The sequence below is a fragment of the Entelurus aequoreus genome, linkage group LG07 (genome assembly GCF_033978785.1).
Source record: "Entelurus aequoreus isolate RoL-2023_Sb linkage group LG07, RoL_Eaeq_v1.1, whole genome shotgun sequence".
Lineage (NCBI taxonomy): Eukaryota > Metazoa > Chordata > Actinopteri > Syngnathiformes > Syngnathidae > Entelurus > Entelurus aequoreus.
In genome coordinates this window covers 5,943,242-5,961,667 of record NC_084737.1, presented here as the reverse complement: position 1 = coordinate 5,961,667, position 18,426 = coordinate 5,943,242, and the positions used below count along the sequence as shown (strand labels likewise).

The 18,426-nt window shown below is 38.5% G+C and overlaps 1 protein-coding gene across 1 annotated transcript in view; it reads left to right on the top strand.

Annotated features, from left to right (window-relative positions):
• The first annotated feature begins 9,623 nt into the window (after window positions 1-9,623).
• dnajc5ab (DnaJ (Hsp40) homolog, subfamily C, member 5ab) overlaps window positions 9,624-18,426 on the top strand; it is a 30,265-nt gene continuing 21,462 nt past the window's right edge. The window contains exon 1 of the mRNA XM_062052483.1: window positions 9,624-9,829. The gene's annotated coding sequence lies outside the window, so the exon portion shown is untranslated. The remainder of the gene's footprint in view (window positions 9,830-18,426) is intronic.

Genomic DNA, 18,426 nt, shown 5'->3' with positions numbered 1-18,426 from the left:
AACTACTCAAGTGTATTATTATTATTTATTGTTATTTTAATACTTTATTGTATTTGCTTTTCTTTTCTTGACATGTTTATTTACTCAACCTGATGTGTAGATGTTTTGGTATGTTCACACAAAAAAAAAGGGGAAAAAAAACTACTCATGTGTTACAAACTTATGTTATAACGATTCCACTGCGCTTATTATATTAAATGTTATGGTCTGATATGAGTCTTTCCTCATATAATCCCATATTACCGCGTGTGACTGCACTGTATACATTATTGTTGTTCATAACTATATCATAGTTTGAGCATGGATTGTATTTATATATCAGATACTTATTCTGAATATATCAACAAACACCCCTTGAATATATCAACAACACCCCTGTTGAAATACACCAAGTAATAAAGTTGTATTGTCGGGAGCGCGCCTGAGCTTGCTCGAGGATTTGTGGCGCGAGCACGTCGAGCGTGAGTGATCAATATGGGATTTATGGCTCTCGAGGAGCCGTTCCTTTCAAAGAGCCGTTCAAAAGACTGGTTCGTTATTACGGTTAGGTTTTTTTTAAAACTGTTTTTTAAAGCAAGGACACAATCCCTAATATCAATTATACGATGAAGTATAGAACAGAATGATTTAATTATAATAATATTACTCTATTTTTTTTATATAGTTTTCATTGTAAACAACATTCCAAAAGCCGGTATCATATTTCCATGCTTTGGCAGTGACAACACTTGTTTGAATTGTCCCTCACCTAAAAAAACATGTAGCATTTTAACAATGTCGAAAGCACACATACAGATAATAAGTAAGAACAAAATGCATTAATGGATACAAAAAAGTGTAAATAAAAATACAATAAAATTTAGGACATAATAAAAATGTGTGTATAAAATATAATATCGTACTTGATGTGTGTACGCTAGAACTACTACCCTTTAGAATAATGAACCTGAAGAGTGAATTGAAAAATAAAATAAAAATACAAAATAAAAATAATGATAGTTTTGAAAAATGTATAACGTGAAGTGAATTGTATTTATATAGCGTTTTTCTCTAGTGACTCAAAGCGCTTTTACATAGTGAAACCCATTATATAAGTTAAATTTAAACCAGTGTGGGTGGCACTGGGAGCAGGTGGGTAAAGTGTCTTGCCCAAGGACACAACGGCAGTGACTAGGATGGCGGAAGCGGGGATCAAACCTGGAACCCTCAAGTTGCTGGCACGGCCACTTACCAACTGAGCTATCAATCAATCAATGTTTATTTATATAGCCCTAAATCACAAGTGTCTCAAAGGGCTGTACAAGCCACAACGACATCCTCGGTACAGAGCCCACATACGGGCAAGGAAAAACTCACCCCAGTGGGACGTCGGTGAATGACTATGAGAAACCTTGGAGAGGACCGCATATGTGGGTAACCCCCCCCCTCTAGGGGAGACCGAAAGCAACGGATGTCGAGTGGGTCTGACATAACATTGTGAAAGTCCAGTCCACAGTGGATCCAACACATCAGCGGGAGTCCAGTCCACAGCGGGGCCAACAGGAAACCATCCCGAGCGGAGACGGGTCAGCAGCGCAGAGATGTCCCCAACCGATGCACAGGCTAGTGGTCCACCCGGGGTCCCGGCTCTGGACAGCCAGCACTTCATCCATGGCCACCGGACCTATGCGACTCCCCCTCGCAAGGGACAGGGGAGAAGAGGAGAGAAGAAAAGAAACGGCAGATCAACTGGTCTAAAAAAGGGGGGGTCTATTTAAAGGCTAGATTATACAAATGAGTTTTAAGATGGGACTTAAATGCTTCTACTGAGGTAGCATCTCTAACTGCTACCGGGAGGGCATTCCAGAGCACTGGAGCCCGAACAGAAAACGCCCTATAGCCCGCAGACTTTTTTTTTGGCTCTGGGAATCACTAATAAGCCGGAGTTCTTTGAACGCAGATTTCTTGTCGGGACATATGGTACAATACAATCGGCGAGATAGGCTGGAGCTAAACCGTGTAATATTTTATACGTAAGTAGTAAAACCTTAAAGTCGCATCTTAAGTGCACAGGAAGCCAGTGCAAGTGAGCCAGTATAGGCGTAATATGATCAAACTTTCTTGTTTTTGTCAAAAGCCTTGCAGCCGCATTTTGTACCAACTGTAATCTTTTAATGCTAGACATAGGGAGGCCCGAAAATAATACGTTACAGTAATCGAGACGAGACGTAACGAACGCATGAATAATGATCTCAGCGTCGCTAGTGGACAAGATGGAACGAATTTTAGCGATATTACGGAGATGAAAGAAGGCCGTTTTAGTAACACTCTTAATGTGTGACTCAAACGAGAGAGTTGGGTCGAAGATAATACCCAGATTCTTTACCGAGTCTCCTTGTTTAATTGTTTGGTTGTCAAATGTTAAGGTGGTATTATTAAATAGATGTTGGTGTCTAGCAGGACCGATAATCAGCATTTCCGTTTTCTTAGCGTTGAGTTGCAAAAAGTTAGCGGACATCCATTGTTTAATTTCATTAAGACACGCCTCCAGCTGACTACAGTCCGGCGTGTTGGTCAGCTTTAGGGGCATGTAGAGTTGAGTGTCATCAGCATAACAGTGAAAGCTAACACCGTACTTGCGTATGATGTCACCCAGCGGCAGCATGTAAATACTAAAGAGTGCAGGGCCAAGAACCGAACCCTGGGGAACTCCGCACGTTACCTTGACATAGTCCGAGGTCACATTGTTATGGGAGACGCACTGCATCCTGTCAGTAAGATAAGAGTTAAACCAAGACAAGGCTAAGTCTGACACACCAATACGTGTTTTGATACGCTCTAATAAAATATTATGATCGACGGTATCGAAAGCGGCGCTAAGATCAAGAAGCAGCAACATAGATGACGCATCAGAATCCATCGTTAGCAATAGATCATTAGTCATTTTTGCGAGGGCTGTCTCCGTAGAGTGATTTGCCCTGAAACCGGATTGAAAAGGTTCACAGAGATTGTTAGTCACTAAGTGTTCATTTAGCTGCTGTGCAACAGTTTTTTCGAGAATTTTGGAAATAAACGGAAGGTGGGAGACCGGTCGGTAGTTTACCATGAGGTCAGGATCGAGGTTAGGTCTTTTGAGCAGAGGATGAATAACCGCTTTTTTGAATGCTAGGGGAACAGTGCCGGAGGAAAGTGATAAGTTTATAATATTTAACACTGATGGACCTAATAATACAAACAGTTCCTTGATAAGTTTCCCAGGAAGTGGGTCAAGTAAACATGTTGTTTGTTTTATCCCACTTACACGCTGTAATAATTCCTCTAATGTTATTTCATCAAAAATAGAGAGACTATTTTGGAGGGCAGTGTCCGTCGTATATACAGTCGTATTTGTGTTAATAGAACCCAGTTGTAGCTGGGATGCGTTGTCTTTAATCTCCTTTCTAATGAGTTCAATTTTCTTATTAAAGAAATTCATAAAATCATCTGCCGAGTGGGTGGAGCTACTGGGAGGAGTCCCTTGTTGGGTTAGCGATGCTACTGTACTAAACAGAAATTTAGGATCGTTTTTGTTGAGGCGGATGAGATTTGAGTAGTATTTAGCTTTAGCTAAGGTAAGCATGCGTTTATAAGTTATTAAACTATCACTCCATGCTTGATGGAAAACCTCAAGTTTAGTCGCGCGCCATTTGCGTTCCAGTTTTCTACATGATAATTTATGAGCTCTAATTTCTTCTGTAAACCATGGGGTGCGCCTTTTAGGGGCCCTTTTTTGCTTTAGCGGTGCTATACTATCAATAATTTCGCGCAAGGCATCGTCAAAGTTGTTAGTGAGTTTATCAATAGAGCCGACATAATTTGGGAATGGTGCTATTACCGAAGGCAGTAGGTCAGCAAGAGTCATCGTTGTGGCAGCATTAATGTTGCGGCCGCTATAGCAGTTATTATTATTATTAGCTTGTTGACAAAGAGTCAAAACTTCAAATTTTATAAGGTAATGATCGGACATTACTTTAGTATATGGAAGTATCATAACTTTGGAGGTGGTGACACCCCTGACAAGCACTAGATCTATTGTATTACCGTTGCGATGCGTGGGTTCATGTATTATTTGTGTAAGACCACAGCTATCAATTATGGTTTGGAGCGCCACGCACTGAGGGTCCGATGGGGTATTCATATGGATATTAAAGTCCCCCATTATGATTATATTGTCGGCGTGCGTCACTAGATCAGCAACGAACTCTGAGAATTCACTGATAAAGTCCGAATAGGGCCCAGGGGGGCGGTAGATAACAGCCAGGTCGAGAGGTAGCGGTGTGACGGACCTCATAGTAAGCACCTCAAACGATTTATATTTATTATTTAGGTTAGGGGTAAGGTTGAAATTTTCATTGTATATTAGTGCGACACCCCCTCCCCTTTTAAGAGGGCGGGCAACATGCGCATTCGTATAGTTAGGAGGAGATGCCTCATTGAGCGCAAAAAATTCGTCCGGTTTGAGCCAGGTTTCGCTAAGACCAATGACGTTAAGATTGTTGTCTCTAATGACCTCATTAACCAATAACGCCTTGGGAGACAATGATCTTATGTTTAAAAAGCCCATATTATAGGTATTGGGCTGTTTTGACGAGTTTTTGTTAAGATTATCCGTAGTGGCAATATTAACAATGTTGCGTTTATTATGCGTAGTGCACTTTAAATAGTTTCGACCATATCTAGGAATTGATATGACGGGAATTTTCCGATTGTTTGCTTGGTGCTGCAATAGACTGGACATATCATAATTTGCCACCTCAGTAGAATGCATGTCCACCTCTGACACAGACACAACAGAAAAAACATTATGTGAATTGTGTATTATTCTAAGAGAATTGCTATGCGTACATGGATTATCCAGCCTGGCGCTGGCTAGTTCTAGCTTAACTGACTCCTCACCCGGACTAACAGACATTGTAATTGCCTGTGACCGGGCTTGCTCTAGTGTAGTCAGTCAAGTGAGACTTAAATAGTAGTCTATGTTTCTAGACAGGATGATGGCGCCTTCCTGGTTAGGGTGAAGGCCGTCTCTCATCAGCAAGCCTGGTTTGCCCCAGAAAGAGGGCCAGTTATCAATAAACGTTAGTCCCTGCGTCCTACAGTAGCTAGCCAACCACTTGTTAAGCGAGACTAATCTGCTATATCTCTCATCATTGCCTCTCGCAGGCAGGGGGCCAGAGACAATTACTCGATGCCTGGACATCTTTCTGGCGAGATCACAAGTCCTGGCTATGTTTCTCTTTGTAATCTCTGACTGTCTCATTCTAGTGTCATTGGAGCCAACGTGTACCTATACCGCTATACCCCCCTATACCGGCTATACCGCCCCAAATAAAAATACAATAAAAATTAGGACATAATAAAAATGTGAGTATAAAATATAAAATCATACTTGATGTGTGTACACTAGAACTACTACCTTTTAGAATAATGAACCCGAAGAGTGAATTAAAAAAAATATTAAAAATACAACTAAAAATAATGCTATTTCTGAAAAATGTATAACGTACATTTCTTTATTTTTGTATGTAAACAAAACATTTTAAGAAGTTCATCCAAATACTGCTAAATATCCTTTAACTCTGACTAAATTTGCACATGCACAAATGAACGACTCACAACTGGAAATCGGTTCTCGTCTGTCACTTAAAAGAGCCGTTCAGAAGAGTCAGATTGTTCGTGAACGTCACATCAATGGATACAAAAGTGTAAATAAAAATACAATCAAATTTTTATAAAATCGAGTATTGATGTGTGTACGCTAGAACTACTACCCTTTAGAATAATGAACCCGAAGAGTGAATTAAAAAAAGTAATACAAATACAATTAAAAATAATGATAGTATTGAAAAATGTATAACGTATATTTCTTTATTTTTGTATGTAAACAAAACATTTTAAAAGTTCATCCAAAGACTGCTAAATATCCTTTAACTCTGACTAAATTTGCACATGCATAAATGAACGACTCACAACTGGAAATCGGTTCTATCGTGGGACGCTTAAAGGAGCCGTTCAGAAGAGTCAGATTGTTTGCGAACGTCACATCAATGGATACAAAAAAGTGTTGATAAAAATACAATAACATTTTTATAAAATCATACTTGATGTGTGTACGCTAGAACTACTGCCCTTTAGAATAATGAAACCGAAGAGTGAATTAAAAAAAGTAATACAAATACAATTAAAAATAATGATAGTATTGAAAAATGTATAACGTATATTTCTTTATTTTTGTATGTAAACAAAACATTTTAAAAAGTTCATCCAAAGACTGCTAAATATCCTTTAACTCTGACTAAATTTGCACATGCATAAATGAACGACTCACAACTGGAAATCGGTTCTATCGTGGGACGCTTAAAGGAGCCGTTCAGAAGAGTCCGATTGTTCGCGAACGTCACATCAATGGATACAAAAAAATGTAAATAAAATACAATAAAATTTTTATAAAATCGTATAAAATCATACTTGATGTGTGTACGCTAGAACTACTACCCTTTAGAATAATGAACCTGAAGAGTGAATTAAAAAATTAAATACAAATACAATTAAAAATAATGATAGTTTTGAAAAATGTACAACGTATATTTCTTTATTTTTGTATGTAAACAAAACATTTAAAAAAGTTCATTCAAATACTGCTAAATATCCTTTAACTCTGACTAAATTTGCACATGCATAAATGAACGACTCACAACTGGAAATCGGTTCTATCGTGGGACGCTCAAAGGAGCCGTTCAGAAGAGTCAGATTGTTCGCGAACGTCACATCAATGGATACAAAAAAGTGTTGATAAAAATACAATAACATTTTTATAAAATCATACTTGATGTGTGTACGCTAGAACTACTACCCTTTAGAATAATAAACCCGAAGAGTGAATTAAAAAATAAAATAAAAATACAATTGAAAATAATGAGTTTTGAAAAAATGTATAACGTATATTTCTTTATTTTTGTATGCAAACAAAACATTTTAAAAAGTTCATCCAAAGACTGCTAAATATCCTTTAACTCTGACTAAATTTGCACATGCATAAATGATCGACTCACAACTGGAAATCGGTTCTCGTCGGTCGCTTAAAGGAGCCGTTCTGAAGAGTCAGATTGTTCGCGAACGTCGCATCAATAGATACAAAAAAGTGTAAATAAAAATACAATAACATTTTTATAAAATCATACTTGATGTGTGTACGCTAGAACTACTACCCTTTAGAATAATGAACCCGAAGAGTGAATTAAAAAATAAAATAAAAATACAATTGAAAATAATGAGTTTTGAAAAAATGTATAACGTATATTTCTTTATTTTTGTATGTAAACAAAACATTTTAAAAAGTTCATCCAAATACTGCTAAATATTCTTTAACTCTATGACTAAACTTGCACATGCATAAATGAACGACTCACAACTGGAAATCGGTTCTATTGTGGGACGCTTAAAGGAGCCGTTCAGAAGAGTCAGATTATTCGCGAACGTCACATCAATGGATAAAAAAAAGTGTAAATAAAAATACAACAAAAATTTTATAAAATCGAGAATCATACATGATGTGTGTACGCTAGAACTACTACCCTTTAGGATAATGAACCCGAAGAGTGAATTAAAAAATAAAATAAAAATAGAATTGAAAATAATGATAGTTTTCAAAAAATGTATAACGTATATTTCTTTATTTTTGTATGTAAACAAAACATTTTAAAAAGTTCATCCAAATACTGCTAAATATCCTTTAACTCTGACTAAACTTGCACATGCATAAATGAACGACTCACAACTGGAAATCGGTTCTATTGTGGGACGCTTAAAGGAGCCGTTCAGAAGAGTCAGATTGTTCGGAAACGTCACATCAATGGATACAAAAAAGTGTAAATAAAAATACAACAAAAATTGTATAAAATCGAGAATCATACTTGATGTGTGTACGCTAGAACTACAACCCTTTAGAATAATGAACCCGAAGAGTGAATTAAAAAATAAAATAAAAATACAATTGAAAATAATGATAGTTTTGAAAAAATGTATAACGTATATTTCTTTATTTTTGTATGCAAACAAAACATTTTAAAAAGTTCATCCAAAGACTGCTAAATATCCTTTAACTCTGACTAAATTTGTACATGCATAAATGAACGACTCACAACTGGAAATCGGTTCTCGTCGGTCGCTTAAAGGAGCCGTTCTGAAGAGTCAGATTGTTCGCGAACGTCGCATCGATAGATACAAAAAAGTGTAAATAAAAATACAATACAATTTTTATAAAATCATACTTGATGTGTGTACGCTAGAACTACTACCCTTTAGAATAATGAACCCGAAGAGTGAATTAAAAAATAAAATAAAAATACAATTGAAAATAATGAGTTTTGAAAAAATGTATAACGTATATTTCTTTATTTTTGTATGTAAACAAAACATTTTAAAAAGTTCATCCAAAGACTGCTAAATATCCTTGAACTCTGACTAAATTTGCACATGCATAAATGAACGACTCACAACTGGAAATCGGTTCTCGTCGGTCGCTTAAAGGAGCCGTTCTGAAGAGTCAGATTGTTCGCGAACGTCGCATCGATAGATACAAAAAAGTGTAAATAAAAATACAATACAATTTTTATAAAATCATACTTGATGTGTGTACGCTAGAACTACTACCCTTTAGAATAATGAACCCGAAGAGTGAATTAAAAAATAAAATAAAAATACAATTGAAAATAATGAGTTTTGAAAAAATGTATAACGTATATTTCTTTATTTTTGTATGTAAACAAAACATTTTAAAAAGTTCATCCAAAGACTGCTAAATATCCTTGAACTCTGACTAAATTTGCACATGCATAAATGAACGACTCACAACTGGAAATCGGTTCTCGTCGGTCGCTTAAAGGAGCCGTTCTGAAGAGTCAGATTGTTTGCGAACGTCGCATCAATAGATACAAAAAAGTACAATAACATTTTTATAAAATCATACTTGATGTGTGTATGCTAGAACTACTACCCTTTAGAATAATGAACCCGAAGAGTGAATTAAAAAATAAAATAAAAATACAATTGAAAATAATGATAGTTTTCAAAAAAAGTATAATGTATATTTCTTTATTTTTGTATGTAAACAAAACATTTAAAAAGTTAATCCAAAGACTGCTAAATATCCTTTAACTCTGACTAAACTTGCACATGCATAAATTAACGACTCACAACTGGAAATCGGTTCTATTGTGGGATGCTTAAAGGAGCCGTTCAGAAGAGTCAGATTGTTCACGAACGTCACATCAATGGATACAAAAAAGTGTAAATAAAAATACAACAAAAATTTTATAAAATCGAGAATCATACTTGATGTGTGTACGCTAGAACTACTACCCTTTAGAATAATGAACCCGAAGAGTGAATTAAAAAATAAAATAAAAATACAATTAAAATTAATGATGGTTTTGAAAAATGTATAACGTATATTTCTTAATTTTTTTATGTAAACAAAACATTTTTAAAAGTTCATCCAAATACTGCTAAATATCCTTTAACTCTGACTAAATCTGGACATGCATAAATGAACGACTCATAACTGGAAATCGGTTCTATCGTGGGGCGCTTAAAGGAGCCGTTCAGAAGAGTCAGATTGTTCGCGAACGTCACATCTCTGGTGCGTGACAGCCGGTGTGTCAACGACGTTAGCCGCTGCTTGTTAGCCGCTCGCCGCCCTTGGAGCTGGAAGCCTCGGCCACTGGGATGAGGAGAGAGTCCTGAAGAACCCGCGTTGCAGCAGGACGGTGGCGGGAACGAGGGAGCCAATACGTCAAGGAAAATACAATCGGTGAGTTCGGCGGCGTTAGCATGTGTGCTAACACTAATGGCTGCCCTCGGATTAGTGGGCGAGCTAAATGCTAACAGCTTCAACATGGTTGTCTTTATGGAGAGATTAACTTCAACTTCAACATGGTTGTCTTCATGGAGAGATTAACTTCAACTTCAACATGGTTGTCTTCATGGAGAGATTAACTTCAACACTCGGCTTTGCTTCATTCCATCCATCCATTTTCTACCGCTTGTCCCTCATGCTTCAAATATGATCAACCTGCTCGAGAACATATGATTGTATCACATGACACCACACACATTAAGCACAATAAATAGGTGCCAAGTGTATTAATATGCCTTCCAAGTGCATCACTAGCATGGGGTTCTATTCCTAATTCATCTATTATTCAATTTATTATTATGATTCTTCTCCAGATTTTGACGCGCTCTACCTTCCACAATTTTCACCCGATTCAAAGCGTTCCAACTTCAAACTGTTCAGCCCATTCGGGGGTCGCGGGCTTTCCCTTGACAAATCCCAAAAATTCCCCAGATTTCCCAGAATACCAGGTTTTCCGGGACATTTTTCCCATTCAAATTGAATTGGCCATTTTTCAAACTTTCCCCATTTCCCCATTTTTTTTAACCGATTCAAACCATTCCACCTTCAACACATTACACCATTCTGGAAATTCAAACTTCCCTTTTTCCAAGTTTAAAAAAATTCCAGGATTTTAGAATTATTCTGATCTACATCTTTTTGTATAACTGCTACCATTGATTATTTTGTTGCTTAAAAAGGAACGAGTCAGTCTTTTAAACGGCTCTTTTAGAGGAACAGCTCCACAAGATCCCTTCAAAGAGCCATAAATCCCATGAGTTCAATCACATTTGAACATTCATTAATCCTACAAGGGTTCAAAGAAGTAAAGCAGTGTTAACAGGTCAACTTGTTAAAGTTGCTCACCAGTGAGAATGTAAGTTTGCTTACTTCCTGTCTGTATTCTTCTCTTTGCAGCTTTGGTTCGTCAACCGCTTGTAAACAAACTAGGGCTTTGTAGTAAACAAACCAGCGCTTTGTAGTAAACAAACCAGCGCTTTGTAGTAAACAAACCAGCGCTTTGTAGTAAACAAACTTGAGCTTTGACGTAAACAAACTTGCACTTTGTCGTAAACAAACTAATGTAGGAAACTAACTAGCGCTTTGTCGTAAACAAACTATAGCACTTTTTTAATTTTCCTGAGGGAACTCTCCTGAAGGAATCAATAAAGTACTATCTATCTATCTATCTATCTATCTATCTATCTATCTATCTATCTATCTATCTATCTATCTATCTATCTATCTATCTATCTATCTATCTATCTATCTATCTATCTATCTAAACAAACTAGCACTTTGTCGTAAACAAACTAGCACTTTGTCGTAAACAGACTACCACTTTGTCGTAAACAAACTACCACTTTGTCGTAGACAAACTACCACTTTGACGTAAACAAACTACCACTTTGACGTAAACAAACTACCACTTTGTCGTAAACAAACTACCACTTTGTCATAAACAAACTACCGCTTTGTCTTAAACAAACTACCGCTTTGTCGTAAACAAACTACCGCTTTGTCGTAAACAAACTTGCGCTTTGTCGTAAACAAACTTGCTCTTTGTCGTAAACAAACTTGTTCTTTGTTGTAAACAAACTTGGTCTTTGTCGTAAACAAACTTGGTCTTTGTCGTAAACAAACTTGCACTTTGTCGCAAACAAACTTGCACTTTGTCGCAAACAAACCAGCTCTGTCGCAAACAAACCAGCTCTGTCGCAAACAAACCAGCTCTGTCGCAAACAAACCAGCTCTGTCGCAAACAAACCAGCTCTGTCGCAAACAAACCAGCTCTGTCGCAAACAAACCCGCACTTTGTCGTGAACAAACCCGCACTTTGTCGTGAACAAACCCGTACTTTGTCGTGAACAAACCCGCACCTTGTCGTAAACAAAGCCGCACTTTGTCGTAAACAAAGCCGCACTTTGTCGTAAACGAACCAGCTCTTTGTCGTAAACGAACCAGCACTTTGTCGTAAACGAACCAGCACTTTGTCGTAGACGAACCAGCACTTTGTCGTAAACGAACCAGCACTTTGTCGTAAACGAACCAGCACTTTGTCGTAAACGAACCAGCACTTTGTCGTAAACGAACCAGCTCTTTGTCGTAAACGAACCAGCTCTTTGTCGTAAACGAACCAGCTCTTTGTCGTAAACGAACCAGCTCTTTGTCGTAAACGAACCAGCTCTTTGTCGTAAACGAGCCAGCACTTTGTCGTAAACGAGCCAGCACTTTGTCGTAAACGAACCAGCACTTTGTCGTAAACGAACCAGCACTCTGTCGTAAACGAACCAGCACTTTGTCGTGAACAAACCCGCACTTTGTCGTAAACGAACCAGCTCTTTGTCGTAAACGAACCAGCACTTTGTCGTAAACGAACCAGCACTTTGTCGTAAACGAACCAGCACTTTGTCGTAAACGAACCAGCACTTTGTCGTAAACGAACCAGCACTTTGTCGTAGACGAACCAGCACTTTGTCGTAAACGAACCAGCACTTTGTCGTAAACGAACCAGCACTTTGTCGTAGACGAACCAGCACTTTGTCGTAGACGAACCAGCACTTTGTCGTAGACGAACCAGCACTTTGTCGTAGACGAACCAGCACTTTGTCGTAGACGAACCAGCACTTTGTCGTAAACGAACCAGCACTTTGTCGTAAACGAACCAGCACTTTGTCGTAAACGAACCAGCTCTTTGTCGTAAACGAACCAGCTCTTTGTCGTAAACGAACCAGCTCTTTGTCGTAAACGAACCAGCTCTTTGTCGTAAACGAACCAGCTCTTTGTCGTAAACGAACCAGCACTTTGTCGTAGACGAACCAGCACTTTGTCGTAGACGAACCAGCACTTTGTCGTAGACGAACCAGCACTTTGTCGTAAACGAACCAGCACTTTTTCGTAGACGAACCAGCACTTTGTCGTAAACGAACCAGCACTTTGTCGTAAACGAACCAGCACTTTGTCGTAAACGAACCAGCTCTTTGTCGTAAACGAACCAGCTCTTTGTCGTAAACGAACCAGCTCTTTGTCGTAAACGAACCAGCACTCTGTCGTAAACGAACCAGCACTCTGTCGTGAACAAACCCGCACTTTGTCGTAAACAAACCCGCACTTTGTCGTAAACAAAGCCGCACTTTGTCGTAAACAAAGCCGCACTTTGTCGTAAACGAACCAGCTCTTTGTCGTAAACGGACCAGCACTTTGTCGTAAACGGACCAGCACTTTGTCGTAGACGAACCAGCACTTTGTCGTAAACGAACCAGCACTTTGTCGTAGACGAACCAGCACTTTGTCGTAGACGAACCAGCACTTTGTCGTAGACGAACCAGCACTTTGTCGTAAACGAACCAGCACTTTGTCGTAAACGAACCAGCACTTTGTCGTAAACGAACCAGCACTTTGTCGTAAACGAACCAGCTCTTTGTCGTAAACGAACCAGCTCTTTGTCGTAAACGAACCAGCTCTTTGTCGTAAACGAACCAGCTCTTTGTCGTAAACGAACCAGCTCTTTGTCGTAAACGAGCCAGCACTTTGTCGTAAACGAACCAGCACTTTGTCGTAAACGAACCAGCACTTTGTCGTAAACGAACCAGCACTTTGTCGTAAACGAACCAGCTCTTTGTCGTAAACGAACCAGCACTTTGTCGTAAACGAACCAGCACTTGGTCGTAAACGAACCCGCTCTTTGTCGTAAACGAACCTGCACCTTGTCGTAAACGAACCCGCACCTTGTCGTAAACGAACCCGCACCTTGTCGTAAACGAACCCGCACTTTGTCGTAAACAAACCCGCACTTTGTCGTAAACAAACCCGCACTTTGTCGTAAACAAACCAGCACTTTGTCGTAAACGAACTAGCACATGTAGTAAACAAACTAGCACATGTAGTAAACAAAGTAAAAGGGAGCAGCAACATAGTTGTGTATGTTTGTAGGTGTCAAGTGGTGTTTAGCATGTCTCACTGTACCTTCAGTGGTGACTCATGATGGCTGATGATGATTTGTGATGAGGAGACATGTCACACAGTAAACATTTAGCATCGTGTGTTTTGTTCTGCTGATGTCTTATTAATCCTCTAGCAATATAATCCATGTTTATATTCTTATTGAATTGATTATTATGTGCTTTCCTTGTTGTCCGTTTGGTTCTTTGTTAGTTTCATTTTCCGCCGTGTTGGCTGTCACGAGGAAAAAAAACTACACCCCTTTGGCAATCATTAAAAAGTTGTCACGACAACAGTTTGGTTTCCAAATTGACCGTTGGACCGCTAGCCGAGGACCGGGGACAAGACGGCGGAAGGAAGGAAAAAAGTGTCGTAATTTGTGGTCACTTGACAAGTCACGGCGAGCGTGTCGCAGTCACATGACCTCAAGTCGCCAGGGCTTGTCAAATATTCAGCGTGACTGGAGGTGGCGACGTGGTCAACTGTGACTGGAAGTGCACCGCTCACATCAGTGCAAGATGTCATCATATTAGTATAATCCAAAGAAATGATAAATGTGTCCATCATAAAAATAATAAGTTACTCATCTTAGTCAATGTTAATCATTGATATTTTTATAACCTATAGAAAATATGGACCAGGAGAAAAATATGTTCATAATAAATGTAAACATTTTTATTTCAAATGTAACCTTTTCTCTGATTTTAATCCCCTCAGTTATCAAGGCAGAAAAGGAAAATGTCAACACAACCATGGAAAACAATCCATCAATGTAGACAAAATTCTAAAATCTTGTTGAACACTTAACAATAACCTTTTAAAGGCCTACTGAAAGCCACTACTACCGACCACGCAGTCTGATAGTTTATATATCAATGATGAAATCTTAACATTGCAGCACATGCCAATACGGCCGGGTTAACTTATAAAGGGACATTTAAAACTTCCCGGGAAATATCCGGCTGAAACGTCGCGGTATGATGAGGTATGCGCGTGACGAAGTCAGAGTAACGGAAGTTATGGTACCCGTAGAATCCTATACAAAAAGCTCTGTTTTCATTTCATAATTCCACAGTATTCTGGACATCTTTTGCAATTGGTTTAATGAAGAATGAAGGCTGCAAAGAAGACAGTTGTAGGTGGGATCGGTGTATTAGCAGCGGACTACAGCAACACAACCAGGAGGACTTTGTTGGAGCGCTAGCCGCGTTAGCCGCGTTAGCCGCGTTAGCCGCCGACCTCACCTTGACTTCCTACGTCTCCGGGCCGCCGAACGCATCGGGTGAAGTCCTTCGTCCTTCTGCCGATCGCTGGAACGCAGGTGAGCACGGGTATTGATGAGTAGATGAGGGCTGGCTGGCGTAGGTGGAGAGCTAATGTTTTTAGCATTGCTCTGTGAGGTCCCGTTGCTAAGTTGCTAAGTTAGCTTCAATGGCGTCGTTAGCAACAGCATTGTTAACCTTCGCCAGCCTGGAAAGCATTAACCGTGTATTTACATGTCCACGGTTTAATAGTATTGTTGATTTTCTATCTATCCTTCCAGTCAGGGGTTTATTTTTTTGTTTCTATATGCAGTTAAAGCATGATGCTATCACGTTAGCTCGTAGCTAAAGCATTTCGCCGATGTATTGTGGAGATAAAAGGCACTGAATGTCCATTTCGCGTTCTCGACTCTCATTTTCAAGAGGATATAGTATCCGAGGTGGTTTAAAATACAAATCCGTGATCCACAATAAAAAAAGGAGAGTGTGGAATCCAATGAGCCAGCTTGTACCTAAGTTACGGTCAGAGCGAAAAAAGATACGTCCATCACTGCCTCTCAAGTCCTTCACTGTAACGTTCCTCATCTACGAATCTTTCATCCTCGCTCAAATTAATGGGGTAATCATCACTTTCTCGGTCCGAATCTCTCTCGCTCCATTGTAAACAACGGGGAATTGTGAGGAATACTAGCTCCTGTGACGTCACGCTACTTCCGATACAGGCAAGGCTTTTTTTTTATCAGCGAGCAAAAGTTGCGAACTTTATCGTCGATTTTCTCTACTAAATCCTTTCAGCAAAAATATGGCAATATCGCGAAATGATCAAGTATGACACATAGAATGGATCTGCTATTCCCGTTTAAATTAAAAAAATATAATTTCAGTAGGCCTTTAAGATGAATGTTAATAAAATGAATATGTAAGAAATGCCTAATAACATGTAACAAAATAGTGTGAAAATGTAAACATAGAGAAACCTGAGATGAGCAATTTTTTTCAGGTTTGGTGCCAGGAAGTTACATGGTCTGTGAAACATTTAATTTGGTCATTTATTGATATTCCAGTATAGAAATGAATATATACTAGGCAGTAATTATTATTTGAATGTTATTGGACATCATTTACATTTTAAAGTAGCACTTTTGCTATATCTCATTTATTTTAATTATAAAGTCCTTCACTTTAGTTTCTACCTGTTGTTTCCGTACATCCGAATAGGGAACGGACGAGGGTTGAAAAGAAGAGATGACTACGGTCCCTATGGAAGAGAATCCAAAAAACTGTCGTACTGTCCAGGTGACTTTTCCTGTTTGGCAATTTATTCGCTTTGTGCAGCATTCATTTTTACTCTCTTCTCATTCCATGCAAAGAATCAACAGCGAGAAAGCAAGACGGCGCAACCAAACGTGATAGTTGATACTGTTTAGCGTGTCCCTCCCATCGCTCACTGATCACTTCCTGTTTTGCGAGGTTACCAGACCACAAGTGCCTTTGTTCATGCAACCAAGCATGCTTCATTCTTTCAGGTTTTCTTCTGACCCCAAATAATATATCTATATAAATATTATGCATTAGACGTTTTATTGAACACATTTTGTATTGATATCGATTTCGTGTCTATGGCGATATATATTGATATTGTTTTATCGGTTTAGGCCTGCGTGTGTGTGCCCAACACTTACGCCAACTTTTGTATATTTTCCACTTTTCTTCTAGTCAGACAATATTTTGGGTGAACTGGATGTAATTTTTACCTGACACGTTCCGTCTTCTTCAAAAGGGTCACCTGACCACTGTGACGTGTTGCCTACCAGGTCTGCCTCCCAACCATACTTGATTAATTTGACAATTTCCTGTTCAGATTTTTGTTTTAGGCTTCTTGTGAACCTTCCAGTTGTCATTGTTTCCCATTCTTTCTTCTGTTCTTTCTTCCATATATTGTTGTACGGTATACCAGTACTAATATAATATCGCAGTATTAATAAATCAAAAACGGTACTATACTCTGTTTGAAAAGTAATGGCCATATTTTTTTTTCCAGGCATGACGGCACGTCATGTGGTGGCATTGCTGGTTTTACGAACAGAGGAGCATGTTTGGCAGCGCACACACACAGAGTACTTACAAGCAGACACAGTGTGTAGACAGAAAAGGGAGAATGGATGCATTTTGGTGTAAAAAGTAAAGATAAAGGTGAAGTTATAACACTGAAACACCCTCAGGAAGAGGTGCTGTAAGACATGGCTAGCTAGCTAGCTAGCAGCTAACATCTATCCGCAGTGTTTTAGCTACTTCTAAATCACTAATCCTGGCCTCCATGATGACAAAGTAAATTTATTTCATGTAACGTTATCAGTGGAGGAGGAGTAATAGCTAAACATGCTTCACTCCACACCGTAGGAGGATACAATAGCTCACCGCCGTCACAATGTAAACAAATGCCATGGGTAGATCTACACCTGACATCCACTGTAATGATACCAAGTACAAGAGCGTATCTAGTGGATACTACTATGATTACATCAATATGTTTTATCACAATTCATTTTTTTCTTTCAAAAAAATACATTCATATTATATTCATAAAGTCAGTAAATATGTCCCTGGACACATGAGGACTTTGAATATGACCAATGTATGATCCTGTAACTACTTGGTATCAGATTGATACCTACATGTGTGGTATCATCCAAAACTAATGTCAAGTGTCAAAGAAGAGAAGAATAAGTGATTATTACATTTGAACAGAAGTGTAGATAAAACATGTTAAAACAGAAAATAAGCAGATATTAACAGTAAATGAACAAGTGGATTAATAATCCATTTTTACAGCTTGTTCTTTATAATGTGTACAAAATAATAGGTGTATAAATGACACAATATGTTACTGCATAGACTAATTAGGAGTCTTTGTTTGTTTACTTACTACTAAAAGACAAGTTGTCTAGTATGTTCACTATTTTATTTAAGGACAAAATTGTTCTTCGTTTGCAATAAGAAACCTATGTTTACTGTATCCTAAGATTTTTTGTTAAAATAATGCCATTTTCTATGCTCCCCTTTATTTAGAAAAGTATCGAAACACAGTTTGGTACCGGTACCAAAATATTGGTATCAAGACAACCCTGCTTCCATGCGTTGAATGTCCTGCCCGTTTTCTCCCATGTATGTTATTTTTGCATGACTTACATGGGATTTTGTATATTACATTGCATTTTTTTGTCTTGTTGTATTTTGTCCTTTTGGCTCAGCTGGGTAAACTTGTCAGGTCTGCCTGGTTGGCCACGCCTATAAGAGCAGCTGACAGGC